We start from the raw sequence: 23,942 nt of genomic DNA on the forward strand, positions 1-23,942 counted from the left end.
AATCCTAACACACCCAAAGTGAAGCCGATTAGCCAATAATTAATGTCTCCCCATATATAGGTAAGGTATCAGTATACGGAAGTCAGTTCACATCACCAAACACACTTTAATGAATTTGTATTCTCCTCCTCTCCTAGCAGAGTCTATTGTTGTTGAAGAGCCACAGCTCTTCCTTTTCCACTCCCCTTTTTAAAAAAAAAAAAAATTGTGTACACACACACATATATATATATACTGTATACACACACTCAATTTGAGGTGGGGGAGAAATAACTCTGCAACGCCCCGGGGCAGATTAGATTCCGCAGAAGCAGCATTCAAAATGAAACTGACAAAAACGGATCAATAAACTTTTCATTAGCAAATCTGAAGCGCCCCCCCTCCACCCGCGCCCCCCCTCCCCAAACCATGGGCAAAACACATTGCAAACCTTTCCTCCAGGAACATCCCTGACTCACAAAGAAGATCCTTCCTCTTCCCCCCACCTCCTCCTCCTCAAGATCGACATATCGAGTATTGAAAACAAATACCTATGTCTCTAATGGAAGTTTCAAACCTCTACTTGGATGGCAGAGAAAGAAGGGAGAGAGAGAGGGAGAGAGAGGCTGCAAGCCAGAAGAGACGAGGCAGAAATCACACACAGCAAGAAGTTTAGAGGAAGCGAGGCTAATCTTCCCCTTCCTCATCTATTTATCTTCCTCCCTTTTGGTGGGTGGGAGGGGTGGAAAGAAAGAGGAAGAAATATAGCATAACGACGAGACCTTTAAAATGGGGTGCTTTTTTTTTAGAGGGGGGGGAGGGAGGTTTCTTTTACCTGCTGCTGATCTTCCTCTGCCTAGCGGTGGCTGTTGGTGGTGGTAGGAAGAAGATAAAAACTGACACAACAGGAGTTGCTGCGTTTGAATGAGAAAGAAGAGAGGGAGGAGGGATTCTTGTGGGAGGAGGAAGGAGGGCTATTGGGAGTTAGCTTTTTTTTTTTTTTTTTTAAGGCTGGTTGCGTGAGCTACAGCCACACACACACACACACACCTGATCCTTTTGGCTTTTCTCTTCCTGATACCATTTGGGGAAAAGGAGGATTTGGGAGAAAGGTTAAGGGAGGGCATTTCCCAACAAAAGTCATTGGAGGAGGAGAGATGCTGCAATGAGGGCACTGCTGGAAACCACCAGTCTTGAAAAGGGATGGGTGGGAGAAGAGTTAGGTGTATGCAAGCACACACCTGTCCACTTTTACTGGGGAGGGGGCGATTCCTCCCCAATTCAACGGCGGAGATGAATTAATGTGCCACCTTTTATGTCCCAGGGTTTAGCAAGGATGCTTGTGAAAGGGCATTTCATTTGCTTACTTTACATTAAACATGTATACACTGCCTTAGTTCCAAAAGGAATGAAAGAGGAACATGAAAACATAAACAATCACACACTAAAATACTGATTAAAGAGTACATACACACGATCATCCCGTTGCCATAGTTTTCTCCATAATTCCCTACAAAATTTCAGAACAGGATTATTACCCCTCCCATATAAAATGCTTTTTAAAATGTCTACATGCACTCCCCAATTATTTTAAATTGTAAACATCATCATCATCATTTTATTTGTATGCCATCTTTCCATGGTTAAAGCAATGCTCAAGGCAGCTTACAACCTGACAAGATTTACATAGTTACCAACATAACAAAAGTCTTAAGCAATGAATAAAACACATCAAAAAGTACACAACCAAATGGAAAACACATAAATCATAAAATCTAAAACTAAGAATATTCCTTGAAGCAAGGAATATTATTATTATTATTATTATTATTATTATTATTATTATTATTATTATTAAAATTAGTAAGCCACTTTTCCATGTAAATATGCTTACGACAGAATCAATGCATCATTACCATAACAATCAAATACTAAGCCGTTTCAAAACTTATCTAGGATGCTGTTAAGCGGCATACCCACTGCCATGTCGCAAGGCTTTGCTGAGATCCACTGAGGCCCTATGTAGCAAACAGTCCTTGGCACAACTACTAAGACATTTAAAAAAACAAACCTACAGAACACAATGGGATTTGTGGACGCATGCGCCCAAAGGATGCGGCCTAAACCCCTAATCCCATAACTCAACACCTCCTTCCAGAGATGCCTCGTTCCTCATCAAACACACTTGAGCAACAACAAAATAGTGGGATCATAACATATATTGAGGCACCAGGCAAAAAAGGTTTCTGTATAACCAGGGCCTTTGGCTGAAAGAAATATTCTAAAGTCTTTGAAAGGTGTTTGTGGGAGGTAGGGGTGTGTGTGTTGGTTCGTTACACATTTTGTGTTCTCCTTTTGTATTTTGAAGTTGCAACCTGCCCTGTGATCTTTGGATGAAGGGGCGGAATACAAATTTAATAAATGATGATGATGATGATAACAATTCCCCAACGCAAAGTGCCAGCTCTGAAGGCAGTAATTCTGTTATTTTAATCCCCCTGGATGAAAGCAGGGGGCAGGTGGGGGCGGAATCCTTAAAGCACAGTCCTATCCCCGTCTACTCAGATAAAAAACCCCATTGAGTTGAATGGCATTTACTCCCGGGGCAGTGGTTACAAAAGCGTGGCCTAACGTTTAGTGGTTTGCCCATGGGCACATCCTCTGGAGAAAGGGGGGGGGGGGGAGGCTAGTCACCTTCGAGAGGAAAAATGACCCTCGAGCCATAATCCCCATAGTCAAGCACACAAAATCCCACAGAGAAAGGGTCTATTTCAGTGAGTGGCCTTGCAGGTTCCCTTCACAGTGACTCGCCCGAGCTGAGGAGCTGGCTTGTCGCCATGGCGGCCCACTCGGCTAGGCCCAGCCTCGTCGTCTGCCCCGCAGCGGGCAGGGCGCTTCGGCCTCCTCCGCTCTTCCCTTGCCCTCGTGGCGCCTCAGCCCCAACAGCTCGGAGGAGGGAAACGAGAGATGAGGCCTCCGCGGCCTGAGGAGATCTAGGCACGCGCGCGCGCCAAGGAAAGCGGTTGGGCCTGAGGGCGGGAAGGAGAAGGAGTTGTTGGTGATGGGGCTCTTTCATCTAGGGCGGAGATGAGGGCATTTAAATAAAGTTTCCAGAGAGAGAGAGAGAGACCACCGTCCTCCTTAGTCTGTGACAGCAGAGGACAACGAAGGGGCCTTGGGTGGGCAGGGGGCACCTTAAAAGATTCAGCAAAATTTACCGCGGCGTCGGCTTCCGCGGGCTGCAGGTCGCTTCGCTCCTGCCGTGGGGATGCGGCGAGTCTCTCAGGCAAGACTAGTCGTGGCGATAAAGAAAAAGCGTTATTACGAACCCCGAAACAAAGAAAAATGCTATTTATCTTCCTTCCCTCCCCCTCCATCAATCTGAGGAGGGTTTTGGAGAGAAAATGTGTGGGTTTGTTTTGGGGGGCGGGCCAAAGATTTCAGACATGGAATGAAGAACAAGGGAAGTGAGGAAGTTATGAGGCCAAGAAAAAATGCTTTCGGTTTAGCTTTGGGAGGCAGATACATTTGTTTTATACAGTATTTATTTACTGGTCCGTGTTGTCGCACTCCCCACTATGTGCAGTCACCCACCCACCCCTGAATCTGGCACATTGAGTTGTGCATGGGGCAGCACCCTCACAGGCTCTCACGCTTGTGACGTAAGTTAGGCCTGCTGTGGGAAACCATTGCCCCCCAGATGTTGCGGGGTGTGTGTGTTCCCTATTCATCTGTGAGGCCAAAAACTAGTGTCTTATTGGTCACTTATCCAGGTCATGAGGGTGGATCTCCCCAGCATTACCTGCAACCCTCTGCTCTCTGATATATTATTTAATAGTTATAAAACTCTATTTAAGCATTTGAAATGCCTCGCATTATCTTGGTAAGGCAGGCTAGCATTATTATTTCCAAATGGCAGATGAGGTCCTCAGGTTGAGTGATAGAAGATTGTCTAATAGCATGGCTTCATTTGCCACAGCTGCAATATAACATGTCTCTCCCATGTTGGTCTCTACAGCCTCTACAACGCTGTAATTCGCCAGCAGTTTGACTTTACCCCGGATGGCGCACTCTTCCATTGTCTCCCGAGACAGATGGATGGCAACCATGACTGGGGTGAGATTTGAACTCTGGACTGCCACATAAAGTGCAGCAAAACAAAATGCTATCACTGTATGGGGTGGTGCGTGTCTCTCATGGTGCTGTTTAAAATTGGTGCATGTGAATCAAAAAAGGCACTGCTAGCACTTTTTTAAATGTGTCCCTATTTATTCAGTGCATTTTAAGTGGTGTAAGAATTAATTTAAAAACAATGGAGGACCAGCAAGAATAAAGGGACTGAGCAACATGTAGGAGAAATAATGGTCACAACTGTGGTGAGGAGAATGGAGTTCTGTAATTTACTCCTTACTCTGACAATTTGGTCAGATAGAGCAGTACATTTCTAGAGCAGACCATGCACTGGGCCTGAGCTGTTGTACCTCATCAATCAAAACAATAGCTTTCAAGGTTGCTTTGGAACAGTGACTAAGGTTATTAACAAAAGTTTTTTGTTTTGTTTTTTTTTGGAACGGGAAGCTTTTAATGTCAGGACTGGAGTACAAAGCAATTCCCCTGGCACGCTGTTTTATCCAAGATGTAAGGCCTGGGTGAGGGGAGTGCCAGGCGTTAGAAGATGACGCACTGGGAGGTCCTGTGGCGGGCAGAGGCTCCTGAAGACAGGCGACGCTCCCTCCGCAGTCTCCTCTCCTCCTGTCTTCTGACTCGGATGTCTCGGGCAACTGCTTCGTCGACGGACTTCTGTATGGCTTCTGCCAGCTCCTGGTCTGCGATCTCCTCGGGCCGCACGTCCTCTCGCCCCGCCCCGTAGGCCAACCTTGCGCACTCGGGGAGCTCCCCCTCCAGCAGGAAGGTCATCTGGGAGCCGGTAGTGCCAATCACCAGCACGTTCTTTTTGAGGTCTATGGAACACTGGTGCCTCTTCAGCATGTCCAGTCCCAGGAGCATATCCATGGGCTGCTCCTCCAGGATAGAGAACGAACAAGGCAGGAAATCTCCTTCAATCTGGACCTGAGCCAGGTGGACCCTGCCAATGATCTTCTGGGTCCCCACGCCTTTGGCAATGCCTGCCCACCTCCGGTCCACCAGCCGCATGATGTTGCACCTCTCTGCGCATGCTTGGCTCATGATGGTCATCTGTGCCCCTGAGTCCACAAAGGCTTTCACAGCGTGGCTGTTGACTTTGCAGTTGATGATTCTCCTGATAACTGCCTAGCTTTAGATCTTTGAACACATGTCTACCCACTCAGTAAGGTGAGGCTGCACTTTAAAAGGACAAGCTGGTATCTGTGCTGTACTCTTCCCGTTTTTCCAGCAGCCCATCCCCATATATTTTCCCCAGCCAGGCTCACTTCTGGCATTAGAAGCCACAAGGCCAGAGCTCAGATAGGCAGATAGAAGAAAAATACATCTGTTCTTTCCAGCTGTGTTCTAGTAAGAGCTGTTTGACAATGGCATGAACTTACTTGGGAGGTTGTGTACTCCCCTTCATTGGAGGTTTTTAAGCAGAGGACAGATGGTCATCTGTCAGGGATTCTTTAGTTGTGACTCCTGCATTGCAGGGGGTTGGACTAGATGATCCTTGGTATCCCTTCCAACTCTACAGTTCTATGGTGATGATGATAATAGATGCTATGCTGCCTCAGGACTGCTGTAGTAGGTATAGAAATATTTGTGGTATAAGGTAAAGGCACCCCTGCCCGTACGGGCCAGTCTTGACAGACTCTAGGGTTGTGCGCCCATCTCACTCAAGGGCCAGGGGCCAGCGCTGTCCGGAGACTCTTCCGGGTCACGTGGCCAGCGTGACATCGCTGCTCTGGCGAGCCAGAGCCGCACACGGAAACGCCGTTTACCTTCCCGCTAGTAAGCGGTCCCTATTTATCTACTTGCACCCGGGGGTGCTTTCGAACTGCTAGGTTGGCAGGCGCTGGGACCGAACAACGGGAGCGCACCCCGCCGCGGGGATTCGAACCGCCGACCTTTCGATCGGCAAGCCCTAGGCGCTGAGGCTTTTACCCACAGCGCCACCCGCGTCCCATTTGTGGTATAGAAATATTTTAATAAAAAATAAGCAAATAAGGCACTTTGCTCCCAGTTCCACATAGAGAAGCCTGCCAGACTGGCAGCTGAACTGTATAGTGGTACCTCAGGTTACAGACGCTTCAGGTTATGTGATTCTGGGTTAAAAATTAGTGGCATCCCTTTGGGATTTCCCCTCCAGACCAACTTGAATCCAAATTAGAACTAAAGATTGACCTGGCTATGTTTTAAGCCAGTAATGTGTACACAGCCTATGTACCCTGCATATTAAAGCACATTATCTTCTTTGGCGACCTTCTCTGTGCAACCAGGTCACTGGCACTGGCTGAGTGTGCATGTTTTGTCTGCACTGGAGTGTCGTCTCCAAGAACCTCACGATAGGCTTCCCCCCTAGAAATGAATGTCATCCATTAATTTCTAATGGATAACGTGCACACACAGAGTCATCGTGAGGTTTTGCTAATGTACTGTGATGTAACAGAATTCAGTGGGAATTTCTGAGATCTGAGCCAACTCTCTGAGCAGAACTCCACCCTGTCACCTGTACATCCCTGGTCCAGGTTATGTTTCTTAATAGTGTTACCAGATACATAACAATTCCTGTTCATATATAAGACTGTTTGATTGATGCCCTGCTCTTCAGCCAAAAGGGCACCTAGAGTCTATTGCAAGACAGTCCCTGTTTTCAGCCTTGCATTTCAGATGACACAACAAAAAAGGAAATAGGGATGTGGAGGGAAGAGGGAGGAGGAAGAAAGCAATCTCAGACACCCATTCTCAGAATTTCAGTTCTTATAAGGACTAGCCACAATGGAAACTTCTTGTTGAGGAATAGCTGCAGGCAGATGGTCTCCTGGCACAAGTATTCAGGGCTTCTTAGTGAAAAAAGCAGCACAGAAGGAATTTCCTCTTGTGTACAGGAAGACTCAGGCAAGATCATTGCATGAGAGAATGTGCTGGAAACTTTCATTTTTTCCCTAGTTTGCTGCTGTCATTGCCCCAAGCAGGGACAAAGGAGAGTTCTGATCCTGTGTTCTTTCTCCTCTAACCACCCACAATATTCACATTACTCTCTCTAGTGGAGGAAAAAGTTCACACAAAAAAAGAATTTAAAATTAGCATAAAAAACCTAAAAAGAATACATAAAAACCAGAATTCGGTGTATGTAAGCCAACAGCAAACAGCAAACCCTTAACACACTATGCTCCCCAAATATCCAATGGATTTTAAAATATATATACATTTGCCTCTGTTTGAAAAACAGCAAAAGAAAAAGAGAAGTGGACTTCCTGTGGGTCACCACTGAGAAAGCCCTACAGCGGAAAGCAGAAAGTAGATCAAAATCTACTGCTAGAGTTCTGGGAGCTTTGCAGTAGATCAGCAAGGGATTTGCAGTAGATCTAGCAGTACTGCTAGGGAAGTGATGAATGAAAAGTTAAAAGTCCCCACCCCCACCCACAGAGAGATATAAAAGAACATAGGAGGAGGAGAATCTTTAAACTATTTAGGTGCAGGGAGAAGCTTGTGGCCACAAAGAGGAGGGGGATAGAAGGAAACTAAAGTTGGTGAGTGAGTGTGTATGAGGTTCTAGCTATCAGAAAACAAGAATCTGTAGGCTTTGGGATAAATATCTTAATATCAGTAATCTGGCAACACTGGAGTGTGACAGTATCTTGGGTGATAAAGAATGCGAGAAAGAGAGAATGCTGGGAACTGCAATTATGTAGACAGATAAGAGTACTCCCCTGAATTTGGGAGGACTGCCTTGGACTAACAACAGCACTAAACCATGCAGTATGAGAAGCTGCACAGGGCACAGGCAGGGGCTATGATTGAGGCACAACCATGTATCCTCAGACAGGAACAAAAGGAGCCTGTGTGACTCAGTAAAAAAGGGAACCATTTTATATCCTTAGCTTTGAGATCAACACAGCGCTCATCCTTGTAACCACTATGCAATGTTTTCCATAGTACAGTATCCCTGCCCTGTTCCTGCAAATACAGTTTATCATTCCATTAGCAATTTATAACTAGTGTCAACTAAGCATTGCATAGCCTTTGCCTGCTTGCTTTTGGAGGTTAAAATGTGAGTTAAGGAGAAACTCGGAAGCTTCAGGGTTATCCTTTGTCAAGTTGTAGCTTGGGCACGCTACAGATTGCACCATGGAAACCTTGTTTATGCTTGCATATCTTTACATGGACTCAAAACTCAGAAGGCACACATAATTTTGATCACTTGGGTAGTGTGGTGTAAACGAATGCTGCTGTTAGTAGTACTATGCAAATGGAATGTGTTGTTCACTGGGGATTAAACCTGACATACCTGTTCTTGGAAAACTGTGTTCGGCTTTGAATCACCATTCAGAGTGGTCAGTAGGAAGTGTCATGCAAACCCCACATAATTTTACTATCTCACTTATATACTTTTCACTTTTAAGTTTTAGCTCATGGATTCATGAGATTCTTGGCTTTCATGCAGCTTAAAGACTCAAGGTTGTTGCATTCCTGACTGAGGAAATAAATCTGGAAATATTGTTTAAAATCTGTATGTTTCATCATGTATTTTAGGAAAGGGTGGTGTTTTCCCTGGTTCTTTAATGTTGGATAGTGACAGTCCTGGGCTGAGGATGCATTCATTAATTTTGCTGGTTGGGTATTTTGGTAGAAAACAGAAGCTAGTTTTACAAGTTCTTACTAAATAAAATGTAGCTCCATTAAAATAGATGAAACACATTATGGTGACCGATGTATTTTTGTACGCCATCCCAATCTCTGAGCAGTGTGCGATTCCAAGGGTTCCAGGCGCATTCCTAGGGGTTGTGTTTCCTTTTGGGAATGAGGCACAGAAAAGACTGGTGTCCTTATGATGGTTTATTTACACATATATACAATCTGAGCCTGCGATGTAGGGGCTCATAGAATTAAAAAGCCTGAAAGGATATTGTTTCTCCCATAGCCACAGTCTTGGATTCAAGCAGAAATCAGCCATGACTCGCTCTCTGCATTTCCAGCCTGCAGTTTTCTCCTCTAGATCACATCACACATACGCTGGCTTTTGACCTTCTCACTATAAAAGTAAAGGTAAAGGGACCCCTGACCATTAGGTCCAGTCGTGGCCGACTGGGGTTGTGGCACTCATCTCGCTTTATTGGCCGAGGGAGCCGGCGTACAGCTTCTGGGTCATGTGGCCAGCATGACTAAGCCGCTCCTTAACACACTCTTTAAATATATTACAGATATCACATTGATGCAATAATTAATCCTATTTGGTGGTATTCAACTAAGTTTTACCCAGAGCAGACCCCATAAGGTTAAGTTAGGTTCATTAATTTCAGTAGGTCCACTCCTGAGTAAAACTTAGTTGAATACCACCCATTATGTTTTGCTGATTGGTTCCATTAATAATGGAGATGTACAGGGCTTCATAGTTCTGCTCATTTTAATACATGGGAGGCATCAATATGTACAAATATGCTAGTTCTCTTCTTTTGCCTTCCTTTTGTATCCACCTTTTAACAGTTGTTGCAGCAACTTATTTCTTCAGTATAAATAAAAACCATGCACAGAAGGGACAGAGAGGGTAAACTTTGTGCTGTTATTTGTCAGATCAACCCACCACTTCCAACTTAAAACAACAAGCCAGGAGAGTAGAACAGTACTGTAGCTTAAGGGCTGGGAGAAACTTCTTATCTGTTCTGCTTACTAATAGGTATTTTAAATTACTACTTGCCCTTTTCAGATTATACATAAGTACAATAAGTGCATATGTGAATTTCAGTTTATAGTTTGAAAGATCAAAGGAAATTTAATTACTTATATTAGTATATTTGTATAGAATGTAATGACATTCTGAAGTGTTTCACAGGGATTAAACAAATCATGTTCCTGGGGGAAAAAAAGGTTTTCCTTCTCCTCTCCTCCCCTTAAAGTTTATATGTATACGGCATTAGTAAAAGTATTGTTTAAATACTAGTAATGCATGTCCAAGTTGTATACCTTTCTTATTGCCTATGTGATCACAGGTTGTTGCCCATTGTCATGTTGTTTTTTTTAAAGTATAATTAAATAATAGTATTAAAGAGCTAACTTACACATTACATAGGGTAGCAAAATTAGGTGGGGGGATCAAATATTTTATCAAATAAATAACTTGTCTAAGGGTCCTCTAAAACTGGGATAAAAGTGAATGTGATAAAACTGTAAATGGGATATGCTTAAGTATTAATACTGATTTGGAACTGGTATTGCTCCTTACTTTGCAAATCCTAAGTGAGGCTGTTGAGCGCTTCCAAAGTTTTGCCAGCTGGCGCTGACCAAAACTTCCACTCACCCATTTTCCCTGAGCCACTAGTTTCAGGGAGGGGGGTGTTTATACCATTTCTAGGCTGATATGGGTGGTAGTGGGTGGGCCCTGATACTGGGGACTCGCCAGAGAACCCCACTTCTGTCCCACCTCCCATAAGACCACATTACAAAGCCTAATGCCAGCTACCACTGGTACTTAAAGCTAAGCTCAGGGATCATCTCTCTGCTAGTTGTGGGGCACAATCCTGATTGCCTCCAGCCAGCATATCTGGGGGTTAGGATTGTTCTGATAGGAACACTAAATGTCACAGTGTGCCTGTGTGTGTGCTCTTTATATATTAAATATGACCATTATTGTAAAAACACCCTATTCCAAAAGTTCCATAGAACATATTGTTCAGAACTCTGCAGCTGCACCAGGAAATCGTGTGTGTGTGTGTGTGTGTGTGTGTGTGTGTGTAAAGAGAGACTCTGCCCCAGATACCTATGTTAATTAATCTCACATGCCTATTAGTATGACCAAAAGATGGGAGGATAAACAGGATTCTGTTTGGAGAAGTCTACTGTATTAAAGTCTTCTAGGTAGAAATGGTCTTCATTTGCAGTTCTCAGGAAGACTGGGGGGTTCTTTGCTTGTTTCTGAGCTGTTTCAATTTTAGCTCAGTGGCAAGTGGAATAAGGAAATGCAAGCACACAGGTTGGTTGAGTCCTGCAGATTTCTTTCTTTTTGCCTCTGTTAAGGATATACACAGTAGTATGTTTACAGGAAGTGATTGCTATGCAGACAGTTTGCCATTCTTGATGTGGTAGCAGATTTGACTAATAGACTCACATGATTACATTTACAAAACTGTAGACAAGAGCTCTGATGAGAAGGCTCCAAGTCACTGCATTCTTGAACCATCAGCTAATCACATGATTAACTGCTTTCCCCTCTGTATTATGCTCTCCTTTCGTGGTGATCAGTAAACAGGCATAGGACTTTCAAAACCCTCCCTGCCGCTGGAATGTGATCCACAGTTTCATGAATGCTGTGCCAAAATCTGCCCTACAATTACTCAATAGTTATCTTCCCTTGCACACAAAAAAAGTCTTCAATTTTTCTGCCTCACTTTCAGGATGCTTTAGGATTTCAGTAGATGTTGTGTTTTGAGTTTACCTTAGCATTGCAAAGTGGCACAGGATTGTGGGTTGTGCTTTTTTCGTTCCAGGGAATGGTTCTCCAAGACTTAGCAGCATACCAGGCTGCCCATGCTTGCAGATGTGAAAAAAGCCCCATGGGTGCAGCTACCTCCCTCTGTCTCCCTCTGCACATTCACTTTACTTAAACGTGTTAATTAATTGTATTGCTTTTAAATATTTTTATGTTGTTGTACACAGCTCTTAATGGGAAAGAGCAGCATATAAATACTTGTATAAATAAATAAAACAACCCACTCTTCATTGCTCACACAATCCCAGAGCGGGGGGGCACCATCTTTGCCAAACGTTTTAGTCACTTTAGCCCTGTTTTTACTCCCTTTTTGAACTCCCAAGGTGTATATATATATTTATCTAACAACATTTATTTACTGCTTAATTGTAATAAAACCTCAAAGCTGTTTGCCACCCCCGAATTAAATAAATATAACAATAAAATTATCAGTAAAATAGGCAATTAAAAACAAGTATTTAAAACATCAACCCTAACCCCACCCCCAACAACTCAGTAAACTAAAACCAGATTAAAACACATGATAGCTTCTACATGTCTGGCAGGCTTGCCTAAGTAAAAATGTTTTTAGCAGGTGCTAAAAAGAATACAGTGAAGGTGCTACCTGATATCAATAAGCGGGGAGTTCCAAAATGTGAGTGCTGCCACACTAAAAGTTTGATTTCTGGGAGGTGTAGGATGAAAGAAAGAAAGGTCATATCCACACCGTCCATTTAAAGCAACCTTATTACAAAACCTCTCAGCTACCTCAAAGATAAACACATAAAAACAATATTCTTCTCCAACCATAATTATCTCTTCCATTTGATAATTTTCAAATGCAATTTTTAAATTAATTGCTGGGAAATGGTCCCCCAACCATCCCCACAGGGGAAAAAATTCACCACATAACTATTCTCATAGATCTATCACTATTGTTTAGTTTATTATAAATAAAAAGGAAGTGCAATAGAGATGATCTATTTCACGACCACCCTGAAAGGTAAATTCAGTTAAATTTTTTATTATTATTACTGTATTATCATTATTATTACCATTATTATGTCCTTCACCCTAGGGTTCCAGAGCAGGTCAGAAGACTTTGAATCGCAACATTAAAAGCAGTTTAAAACAAATTACACACAAGATCTCAAGAATAGGGTAGGTCCTAAAAATATACATCTCAACAATCAAAGGCCAGGATAAAGAGGTGCATCTTCAGAATTTGCTGTGGGGAGCAGTGGCGTAGCGTGGGGGGTGCAGGGGGGGGCGGCCGCACCGGGCGCAACATCTGGGGTTAGGGCAAATTCACAGGTTAGGGGGCGCAAATCCACGGGTTAGGGGGCGCAAATCCACGGGTTAGGGGGTGCAAATTACTTGCCTTGCCCTGGGTGCTGACAACCCATGCTACGCCACTGGTGGGGAGAGAATTTCACAACTTAGGGTCTGCTATCCCAGATTCTAAGGGCAGTGGAATTCTCAAGAAGGCCCCCCTCTGGTGAGTGAATTTCATGGCAGCACAGGATTGGGACCTGGATCCCAAAGTAATCACAAACATGCCAACCATTACACCAACTTGTTCACTTCTCTTTTGATCCCCCTGTAACATATAGCAGAATTCTTGTTCTCCTCCCTTCTGTAGTTTCCTTGAATAATCTCTGTCTTTTACAAAAATGTGTGGACTGTGGAAGAAAGTCCATGCTTTGTTTTTAAAGGGCTGTACACTTTACAAACATGTAGTTATCAAATTTTGGCAGCAGTTGTACAGTCTAATGTACTCTAGGTTTAATGATTGTCACGTGCTTTCTTCTCGCAGCTGATAGGGGAGTCATTCGAGTTATTTCTTGTTTGCTCATTACAGCAGAGCCAACGGCAAAGGTGCTGATAAATTTACTTCTAGTACTTCCTCTGCCAGTGCGTTGGCTTTAAAAGGGAGACTTTAAAAAACTGCTTTGCTCCTGCAAGAGATTCCAAACTTTGAGTATTACCAGGGCTCAGCAAATGTGTGCTTCATTCCGTTTCTGCTTTGTATAATTGGTGTTTTTTTAAAAAAACAAATAAACAAATCCAAGCCAGATAATCTAATTTAGAGAGCAATCCTGACCCACATGGATGTTAATGGCTGGGGTGGGGGTTAGTATGAAGCACTGCTGATGGAGGACTGTGCTGCTGCTGCAGAAGCAGGACCTCCACCAGAGTACAGTGGTACCTCAGGTTACATACGCATCAGGTTACATATGCTTCAGGTTACAGACTCCGCTAACCCAGAAATAGTGCTTCAGGTTAAGAACTTTGCTTCAGGATGAGAACAGAAATCGTGCTCCGGTGGCCCGGCAGCAGCAGGAGGCCCCATTAGCTAAAGTGGTGCTTCAAGTTAAGAACAGTTTCAGGTTAAGAACGGACCTCCGGAACAAATTAAGTACTTAACCCGAGGTACCACTGTAGATGAAAAGCTACTAATTTAGCCAGAATTGGGTCCCAAAATGGGGTGTTTAAGGGACAGAATTAGGCTGGCCAGACCCCTCCCCAAGACTTGCCCTCCCCTCCAAAGAAGCCCTGTCACCATGACCAGCAGGAGCCAACGCTGTTTTCAATACATCATTAACTCTTCACTCTGATCACCCCATGGCAGTGTTAGGATAGTTCTAAGAATAACACAGTTCAAAGTATCAATATTCACTTGGATAGTCTTAAAATTATTGTGCATTCTGATATTTTTGCCTCTGCAAGTTTGCTAAAACTTTTTCCTGATTAAAATAGGTATCTTTCTAATAATACACCAGTTTGGGGGTTTAAAGCAATACAAGAACAGTTTTACCCTACATTTATATACCTTTTCTTTCCTTGAACTAGGACAAGGGTTCCCAAATTGTGGTCTGTGGACCACCAGTGGTCTTCAAGCTATATTCAGGTGGGCTGTGGCATGTCTGTATTAAGCAATAATATTGATTTTTAATTGTATTTTAATTGTTTATTTTATTTCTTATGCAAGAACATAAGAAGAGCCTGCTGGATCAGGCCAATGGCCCGTGTAGTCCAGTATCCTGTTCTCACAATGGCCTGTGGGAAACCTGCAAGCGGGGCATAGAATTCTCATACAATATAAGAAATAAAAGAAGCAGTTAAACACACTGAAAAAAATCATACAGCATCTACCATAGCACAATGCAATTGATACGACAGGCAGAAAAATCACGTGGGGGGTGGGGAGTTTGGTAACCACTGATCTAAGACAAAACGTACAACACATCCATCAATTATATGCAAATTCTTTCTACCAGATGCACCTTTAATGTGGCCCATAATTGAACAAACACTTCCCAAAGAATTATGCAAAAGATCTGCAGCTATATTTTACAGAGTTCATTAACCTTTTCAGATCTGGGCTTATATCCCTTTTGTGCAACACTACCAAATGGATCGGAGGGACGCGGGTGGCGCTGTGGGTAAAAGCCTCAGCGCCTAGGGCTTGCCGATCGAAAGGTCGGCGGTTTGAATCCCCGCGGCGGGGTGCGCTCCCGTCGCTTGGTCCCAGTGCCTGCCAACCTAGCAGTTTGAAAGCACCCCCAGGTGCAAGTAGATAAATAGGGACCGCTTACTGGTGGGAAGGTAAACGGCGTTTCCGTGTGCTGCGCTGGCTCGCCAGATGCAGCTTTGTCACGCTGGCCACGTGACCCGGAAGTGTCTCCGGACAGCGCTGGCCCCTGGCCTCTTAAGTGAGATGGGCACACAACCCTAGAGTCTGTCAAGACTGGCCCGTACGGGCAGGGGTACCTTTACCTTTACCTTACCAAATGGATCATACCTATATTTATACTAGACAATGATGTGTTTTAACAGCGTATCCTCAGTGGTTCTGCACAGCTCAATGGCATTCAATGCCATTGGCCAGCGTTTCTTGTATCTACAAACGGAAACAAGGGATAAAATAATTCTCCCTTCTCCATTACTTGTCGATTGTTTTCAGATGAAGCAATGCATAGGCTCATGTCCACCCAGAAATAATGCTGGGAGAAAATATTTCACATTTTAAAAGAAAGCTAAACAAAGTTTCGAACGTTGACTGCTTCACACAAAAATCCAAAACCTGTTCTGCTCCTATGGAGGCTAATGACAGCTTGAGTATCAGCTTTGAAGCATTAAAATATAAAGGTGAAGACAGGCTGGTAAATGAAGAAATGTTATTGCATAAGAAGAAGCAAACCTGGTTGAAACAATCCATTCTCTTATTCTCAAACATTTGTTAGTGGGATTAGTTGATAATTTTAGCCAATAAAATCCTTGCCCCTAGGAGGAATCAGATTCTTAGGACGCCCATTCAGTTTTCTCCACCTCATCCTAAAAAAACCACCCCATTCAGAGCCTAGTAAAAAGAAATTTAATTCCAAATTTGTAAACTCCTAGGCTAAGAACTTGTTAGTTTGTTTTGAAATGTAGAGCTGTTTAACAATGCTGAAGCCAATTAGCCAAAAAAGGAAAGTAGCTTTTCTAAATGACTTTTCCTGTTTTGTTCCAGAAAAAGATATAAGTTGGTAGCTGCAATGAAATGCTGCAGTATGGGTGTCACCTTGTTCAGGGTTCAGTCATAACCTTTTCCAAGATAACCCATTCCATTCTCCCTCATCTCTCAGTGGCCTCATAGTCACTTATTGCACAATTTTGAGGTCCCTCCCAAATCACCAGTATATACTTACATAATTTTAATTTATTTGTTTATTTAAGGCAAAGATAGCAAAGGCAAGTAGAACCTGCAATATGCTGAAGGCAGAATAGGTGTGGAAGGATCTGTTCTCTCAGTTTTTCATCTTTCCAATCTTAAATTCAATTTTCCACATTTCTGTAACAATCTGCAAATGAATTTCTCCTAATGGACACATTTTTGTATGCAGTTTTGACAAATGCGCATATTTTTGCAAACAACCTCTACTAATGTAACACATTTTTGTATGTCCTTTTCACTAATATATTCATTCATTTTTAGGCACACTTTCCCCTAATATGTGCATTTTTGTTAACATCATTTGGTTGGAGAAGCCGCATTGAAAAAATAGGGATTTTGAAGGATGACTATGTTTCAGTTCACATTTTGTTTTGAAAAGTTGAAATATGATAAATTAAGCTTTAAATGTGAACTGAATTGAATTCCTCATTCCGTCGCCTGGAGTTTCAGCCAACTAGTCATTCTGTCATGCTTCATGGGGTGCCCTAGTAAAATAACAGTGATGGAGGCTAATTGGGAAAGGTGAGCTAAGGAGGGCAAGCACCTACCCCCCCCCCCCGAAAAAATGTCTGTGCTAGAATTTGCAGCTAGATTCTGCTGGGCTGAATCTTGTAAGCTGCATGCACAGTCTTCTTAATTGTCATTATTTAATTAAAGGGGCTTCCACTCACCTGGAGAATTAAGCCTTCCACTTGCCACCTGGAGAGGGCCCGGGAAACCTGGAGACTTCAGGTGAGACCTGAAGATCTGGCAGCGCTAAAACATCCCATGCCGTCTCCTTTTCTAAGCACTACACATTTATGGGAGAGAAATAGAGGAGGAGGAGGAGAAATCTCAGGCACTTAATGTAAATAATAAAACACATTCTTGAATGAATTGGCAATTGACTGAAGACAGAACATAACTCACAGCCCAGTTTAGTTGAAGTAACAGGATTTAAACTACGGTATTTGGCACTTCTGCACTAAACACATTTACTTGGAAGTAATCCTCACTGAGGATTCAGTGGCATTTATTGCCAAAGAAGTGTGATGAGAATTTAATCTGATTTGGGCTGTGATCCAAGTACTTCTGACCTACTGTGGCTGCCTAGATTTTTAAAGAACAAGGGAGGGGTGAGGAAGCCTTGATACACATTGTACACATGTAGAGTTCAGGTACATATTGTAGTGTCACCCAGCAGGGCGTTGTCCAGTGACTGAGAAACTGTGTTTGTGCTACACAACATATTAGAGGGTGGGGAATGTAAAACCTAAAAACAGTGCATTGCATAGTGCTATTTTAAGCATTCTGTGATTCTGGACCTTAGCTAAAATTTATATGGTATGCCAGTTCACTTCTGGAGGGGCAGAATGACCACCTCCCACTTAACTCTCCAGAGGATTCGACATTCTTGCTGTCCATAGTTTCAGGGTAAAAAAGATTGGTCACAGCATCAGTTTTTATTTCTTTTGAAACTAATATACTCTTCTTTTATTCCTTTCTTAGTTAATTGCAGTTGCTGTTTCTGTCCTGTGAAAAGTACTGCAAAAATATTTTAAAACCCAGGATCTCTTTTTAACCTTTTGGAACCACAGTATGGCAAAAATGTGCTGTTTGCAAGATTGTGCACATAACAAAAGAAAAGGAGATCTACTGAAAATGGCCTATTGGCATGAGAGACTTGTTAAAGGCAGGCCTGGTTACTGGATTCCATGAGCTTCCAGGGTTTGTTCTCCAGAAGAAAGATAGATTCATAGAATCTTAAGAGTTGGAAGGGACTCCAAAGGTCATCTAGTCCAACCCCCTGCAATGCAGGAATCTCAGCTAAAGCATCCATGACAGATGGCCATCCAACCTCTGTTTAAAAACCTCCAAAGCAGGAGAGTTCACCACCTCTCATGGGAATCTGTACCACTGCTGAACAGCTCTTACTAGCAGAAAGTTTTTCTGAATGTTTAGTCGGAATCTCCTTTCTTGCAACTTGAAGCCATTGGTTTGAGTCCTACCCTCCACAGCAGGAGAAAACAAGCATGCTCCCTCCTCCATGTGACAGCCCTTAAGGTATTTGAAGATGGCTATCTCCTCTCAGTCTCCTCTTTTCCAGGCTAAACATACCCAGCTCCTTCAAGCGCTTCTCATAAGGCTTAGTTTCCAGACCCTTGATCAGGGGTTGGCAAGGCTTACCTTGCCTGGGTCGTTTCACTGCCGCGGAGCCCCCTCCATGGGCCAGATAGCGGGTGCGTGTGAGATTTCCAGTATCTGCATTTTTGCAGATGCAATTTCCGGCGTCTGTGCATGCACAGATGCGATTTCCAGCATAGCGGAAGCAAGTCCCCGTGCCACGCTGCACCGGTTTAGTGCAGCGCACTGGGACTCGCTGAGCCGGCAGCTCGGTTCAGGGGTGACTTGTGGGCTGGTAAAACGACCCCTGTGGGCTGCTTGTGGCCCATGGGCCTTAGGTTGTCGACCCCCGCCCTTGATAAGCTTTGTTGCCATGTCTGTACCTGTTCTTGTCAACATCCCTCTTAAATTATGGTGCCCAGAATTGGACACAGTATTCCAAATGTGTTCTGACTAAAGCAGAATAGAGTGGTACCATTACTTCCCTTGATCTGGACACTATACTTCTGTTGATGCAGCCTAGAATAGCACCAGCATTTTTTGCTGCTGCATCACACTGTTGACTCATGTTAAGCTTGTTGTCCACCAAGACCCCTAGATCCTTTTCACATGTACTGCTAGTAAGCCAGGTGTCCCCCATCCTATATTTGTGCATCTGGTTCTTCCTGCCTAAGTACAGAACCGTACATTTATCCCTACTGAAATTCATTTTGTTACCTTGTGCCCAGTTCTCCTTTGTGATTTCCCCTTTCCTCCAGTTCTTATACATGCCCTTCTTAACTCTCAGCTCATCCGTGAGCTCCTTATGCAGCCACACTGGTTTCTTAGAACCTCCCACATTTCTTTCTTGTTGGTATAGATAGAGGCAACCTACTTAATTTTATTTGTTTTTGTTTTGTGTATTTTAAATACTGGCTCGTTGACTTTCTGCATGCTTACGAAACTGCAAGTTAATAACTGCAATAAAATTGTGGAGAGTTTGGCCCTTATGACTCTTCACTCACCCTTTCTTCCCTGGCAGGGAGGGGTACCGTTTGGTGGTTTGCCCCAGGTGCCATAATGCCTCATGCTAGCCCTGGGTCATGGAAGCCTCAGGCTTAGAGAGTGCTGCTGCACGCAGTTCCTGCTTGCATGCTTCCCAGAGGCATCTGGTGTGAGAACGGAAGTAGATGGGCCACTGGCCCGATCCAACAGACTCTTCTTAGGTCCTTCTGCACCATAGCCTAAACAAATAGGTATATACTGTATTTCTCCAACATGATATCAGCCTCTGGCCCAGCCCGCCAGTGGTATGCGGTCTTTGGAGGGTTACCCATGGGGGAAGTTCAGCCCTTTTACTCTGAAAAAGGCTCCCCATCCCTGTTTTGTCTGCTAGGCTGTTTTATTTCCCATATTATTATTTTTTATTATATTGTGTTGCTAATTTTGTGGGTTATGCTGACCAGATAGGAAGGTAGGATGTGAATGCCTCAAGAAATATGTAGCTAACTAACTAAAGTCATTTTGCTTGGCTTGACTGACTTCAAGAAAGGGGGATAGTGTAATAAGAATAATAATGTGTACCATTACAGGACAGAAAATCCCTTTCTCTGAAGGTTTTACAGCATGGCATCATGAATGGCTGCCATTAGGAACTCTGTCTCCCTTAGGTGGGGTTGGTGGGGAAAGGCAGCAGTTGCTGGGAAATCTCCCAAGTCATGGGCCTTCTGTTATCAGCCTCCTGGAAATTCTGTGAGTGCCACCCCCAGGAAGCTTCCCGCCAGCCATGCAATGAGCTGCCATCTCCCAGCTGACCTTTGTGACTTTTGACCCTTTCGGGGGGGGGGGGGATGAGAGTTCATCAGCTGTCCACGAGACGGAAATCAGGCAAAGGATTTTTATAGGAAGTTGCACCCATTGACTGCACCAGTTTCTGAAATCATCCTTAAACTAGTTCTCAAAATTCTTTGGGGGAAGTCATGACTGTGTAACATAGTATCATAGTGCTTTAAATGTGTAGGGTGAATGTGGCCTCTGTCTACTGCTGCTGATACTGCATCTCTTTCACAATCTGGTTGTAATAAAAGGCTTGTAATGTGCAGTTTCCCTGCTCATTTGCAGAGAGTGCAGCAGTTGCCTCCGGGTGAGCGCAGGAGTGTCAAGCTACTCACCCATCTGCTAGCCACACAGGACTGCTACTGGGCCTTTGAGGCTACAAAAATAGAGGAGTGCAGCTAGCTAAATACTGCCCTGCATTGAACACAGTGGAGTGGACTGGGTTCATGGAGATGGAGAGAGTATATGAATCTGAGGCCATTTCCAGACAAATGGTTTACTGAGCATTTGTTTCAGGGAGATTAGATGACACTGGCTATTCCACAAATGCTGCCTTTTCCCATTATTTCCCTTATTGCAAAAAGTCCATCGGGGGGGGGGGGGCAGATTTCATGGGGAATAGTTTGTACAACTTTAGTTTGCTGGTATGTAATTGAATCCCACCCAAACATTGTGATGGCCCGAAAGCACCTTTTGATTTGTTGTGGAGCTTTGTGTGCTGCCATTCCCATTCCCCTTTTACCCCTCCCCTTTGTTGTTGTTTAGTCGATTCGTTGTGTCCAACTCTTCGTGACCCCATGGACCAGAGCACGGCAGGCACTCCTGTCTTCCACTGCCTCCCACAGTTTGATCAAACTCATGCTGGTCGCTTCTATAACACTGTCCAACCATCTCGTCCTCTGTCACCCCTTTGCATATTGGCCCTTTAAGAACTTCCAGAAGCAAAATCAACAAAGAGTCTTGCAGCATCTTTATGCCCACAGTTATGCGATAATAAAATATGTTAGGATGCTTCTGGCTGGGTGTTTATTGTGGGATCAGTGCAAGTCATGCAAACATTTTTGGGGGGGAGGGGGTTGCTTTTGCAGAGTCTGTACCCCCCACCTTAATCTGGTTCTATTCTTTCCAGGAAAAATCTGATAAGTAAAAATATACAAACCTGTTGCTAATATTTGCAATATCTCAAGGACCCCATTTTCAAATTAACTCCCCCACTCTGGAATGCAGCCTTTATTGTTAAGGTGCTACAAGATTCTATACTGATTTTGCCCCTTTAAGGAAGAGGAAAAGAAGGGGAACACAGCCTGAAGCTAAAGTGGGCATAATTGATTTCCACAAACTGAGTTTATTTCTTATCAGTTAAGAGAAATATGGTACATTTGCATTACAACTTGTTGCTCAGAGAAGAACCACCATATTTGCTGTAAGGATACCAGAACCAGTCTGCTGTTCAAAAGATTGGCTGCTTTTGGATCTCCCAAGATCGGCTTCCAGCCTTGAGAAAAGGCATCCTTAGCAGATGCAGCTGAATTTTATCTAGTACTATAAACAATGTGAATTTGAAAATGCTTCCTGTTGCAAGCTTCCGGTATTTTTTATAGACCTTGTAGCAGAGCATATTTTCCCACAAACCTTTATCACCACCCTACGGTGCTACAAAGGGGTCACTTGTGAAAAAACACTTTGGAACTGAGAATGGCTCTGCAAGAAGACAGAATCGTCAGCTCTCATACTGCATTATTAGTTTGGGAGCAAAGTATTTCCTTTATGCTAAGAATATCAGAGGGTTGGGAATTTAGTGTCTTGTGGTTGAAAAGCTGAACTTGAGCACTGGGCTAAAGTGGTGTAATCTTATTTCTCCTTCCTCATTTGTTTTTCTTTTTAAAGGACCTTTCAAAATGTTATTTGGGTTTGGGGAGTTGAAGAGTTGCCAGCCTGCTTTCTGTAAAATTGTAGTGTCTATCCAGGAATACACAGACTCTGCTCTGCCAGTGCTAATCATCACCTGGAACTGAGAAGCTAATTCAGGAACAACCCCCCCTCCCCCGGGACGTTCTGCATACATAGCGGATGCTCTTGAGACTGAGCTACCACCCTCTCCCTAAAATAGCTATTGTTGATTTAGTAGTATTAATGTCAGCATATTCGCTGCAGGATGTGTGTGTGTGTGTGTGTGTGTGTGTGTGTGTGTGTGTCTGTGTCTGTGTCTGTGTCTTTTGCCCATGAGGCTCCAAAAGAAAGCCAGTAGCAATGGGTAAATACCTTTATCAGGATCCACTGACATGTTCCTTGGAATTCTGAGGGTTGTTACACCTGCATGCATGCAAAAAGCAAAAGAGTGAGGGCGGGTGAAGAGTTGGGGAAGTGAAACCATGAAACCCGCCAAAGGTGCTGAAGAAACATATTCTTAATAAGTCAGAAGCACCAGTCACTTCTTTTCCTGAATATGAAGTTTCTGTATAACCTTTAGTACAGCACGCACTTCAGGGTTAATTAGATTAGATCACAATCAGATTACGGTAGATCATGCTAGGTGCAAAACGAGTTTCAGGTTGCGGTTGGAAAGACTTTAGAAACCAGTTTCCATCTGTGGATCACTCTTGGTGCTTCATGGCAAAGGACCCTGGCCCTGATCCACACAAATCGTGGACTCCCATTTGGATACTTAGTTTCTAGCTCACAAGTTTGTGCACAGACTTTTGATTAGGATTATGTATGAGAAAACACTATTCTGCCACTATGGAGAGCCAGTGTGGTGTAGTGGTTAAGAGCGGTAGTCTCGTAATCTGGGGAACCGGGTTCGCGTCTCCGCTTCTCCACATGCAGCTGCTGGGTGACCTTGGGCCAGTCACACTTCTCTGAAGTCTCTCAGCCCCACTCACCTCACAGAGTGTTTGTTGTGGGGGAGGAAGGGAAAGGAGAATGTTAGCCGCTTTGAGACTCCTTAAAGGGAGTGAAAGGCGGGATATCAAATCCAAACTCCTCTTCTTCTTCTTCTTCTTCTTCTTCTTCTTCTTCTTCTTCTTCTTCTTCTTCTGTTCCTCTTTCTCCAGGGACAAACTTGATTTTCTGTTCTGAGTCCTTTGTAGCTCACCAGTCTTGTTTTGCTGCACTCATTTTTTATGTGCCTGGAGTTTGGCTGTGCTTTTTGTGAAAATGTTTCCAGAGTGTGCTCATGTGCTGCACTGGATTTTCCTACCACCTTACCTATAACCTCCCATCCAGATGTTCCCGCAGGATGTTGCACTGAGTGGCATTGATTTTATAATAAACACAACAAGATCCAGTGTGACACTGCATATTCTATTAAGCTTTCTTTAAGTTTTTTAAAAAGGAAATTGTCATGGTCAGTTTACTAACTGGCTTCAGAATCAAGGGGAGGAAAGGTTTACTGCTGAGTAAATGAGAGCACAAAACTTTAGTGCCATTCTACTGTCACTTGTGAAAGAGCTCTTTGAAAGCGACAGTGGCCCTGCAAGAGGGCAGAATTGTCAGCTTTCATCCTGTGTTATGACTCTTCCTTTGCAGCTGCGGATTGCAGTTACAATCACCTGGCATCTTGCTCTGTCAGGTGATTGACAGATGGGCAGTGCTGTGCACCTGTCAAAACGGCCAACAGAGTGTTGGCCACTTCTGGATCCGGCCCTCTGACCAGATCCAATTGCCTGTCCCTGATCTAGAGAAAAGGACAAAAGGACTGGGAAACAAGACTTTACAAGTGTATGTAAA

The 23,942-nt window shown here is 43.7% G+C and overlaps 1 protein-coding gene and 1 pseudogene across 2 annotated transcripts in view; both read right to left on the reverse strand.

Annotated features, from left to right (window-relative positions):
• The window catches only part of ZNF217 (zinc finger protein 217), a 31,092-nt gene extending 30,165 nt beyond the window's left edge, over nt 1-927 (reverse strand). Inside the window, exon 1 of one of the 2 annotated variants that reach the window (XM_028735229.2) lies at nt 815-927. The gene's annotated coding sequence lies outside the window, so the exon portion shown is untranslated. Of the gene's footprint in view, nt 1-530; nt 691-814 lie in introns of those variants that run through there. The other variant, XM_028735230.2, reaches the window with a different exon arrangement.
• Nucleotides 928-4,558: 3,631 nt separating this feature from the next.
• On the reverse strand, nt 4,559-5,227 carry LOC144327853 (protein DDI1 homolog 2 pseudogene; annotated as a pseudogene).
• Between the last annotated feature and the right edge of the window lie 18,715 nt (nt 5,228-23,942).

This window comes from Podarcis muralis, chromosome 5, assembly GCF_964188315.1.
Source record: "Podarcis muralis chromosome 5, rPodMur119.hap1.1, whole genome shotgun sequence".
Classification (NCBI taxonomy): domain Eukaryota; kingdom Metazoa; phylum Chordata; class Lepidosauria; order Squamata; family Lacertidae; genus Podarcis; species Podarcis muralis.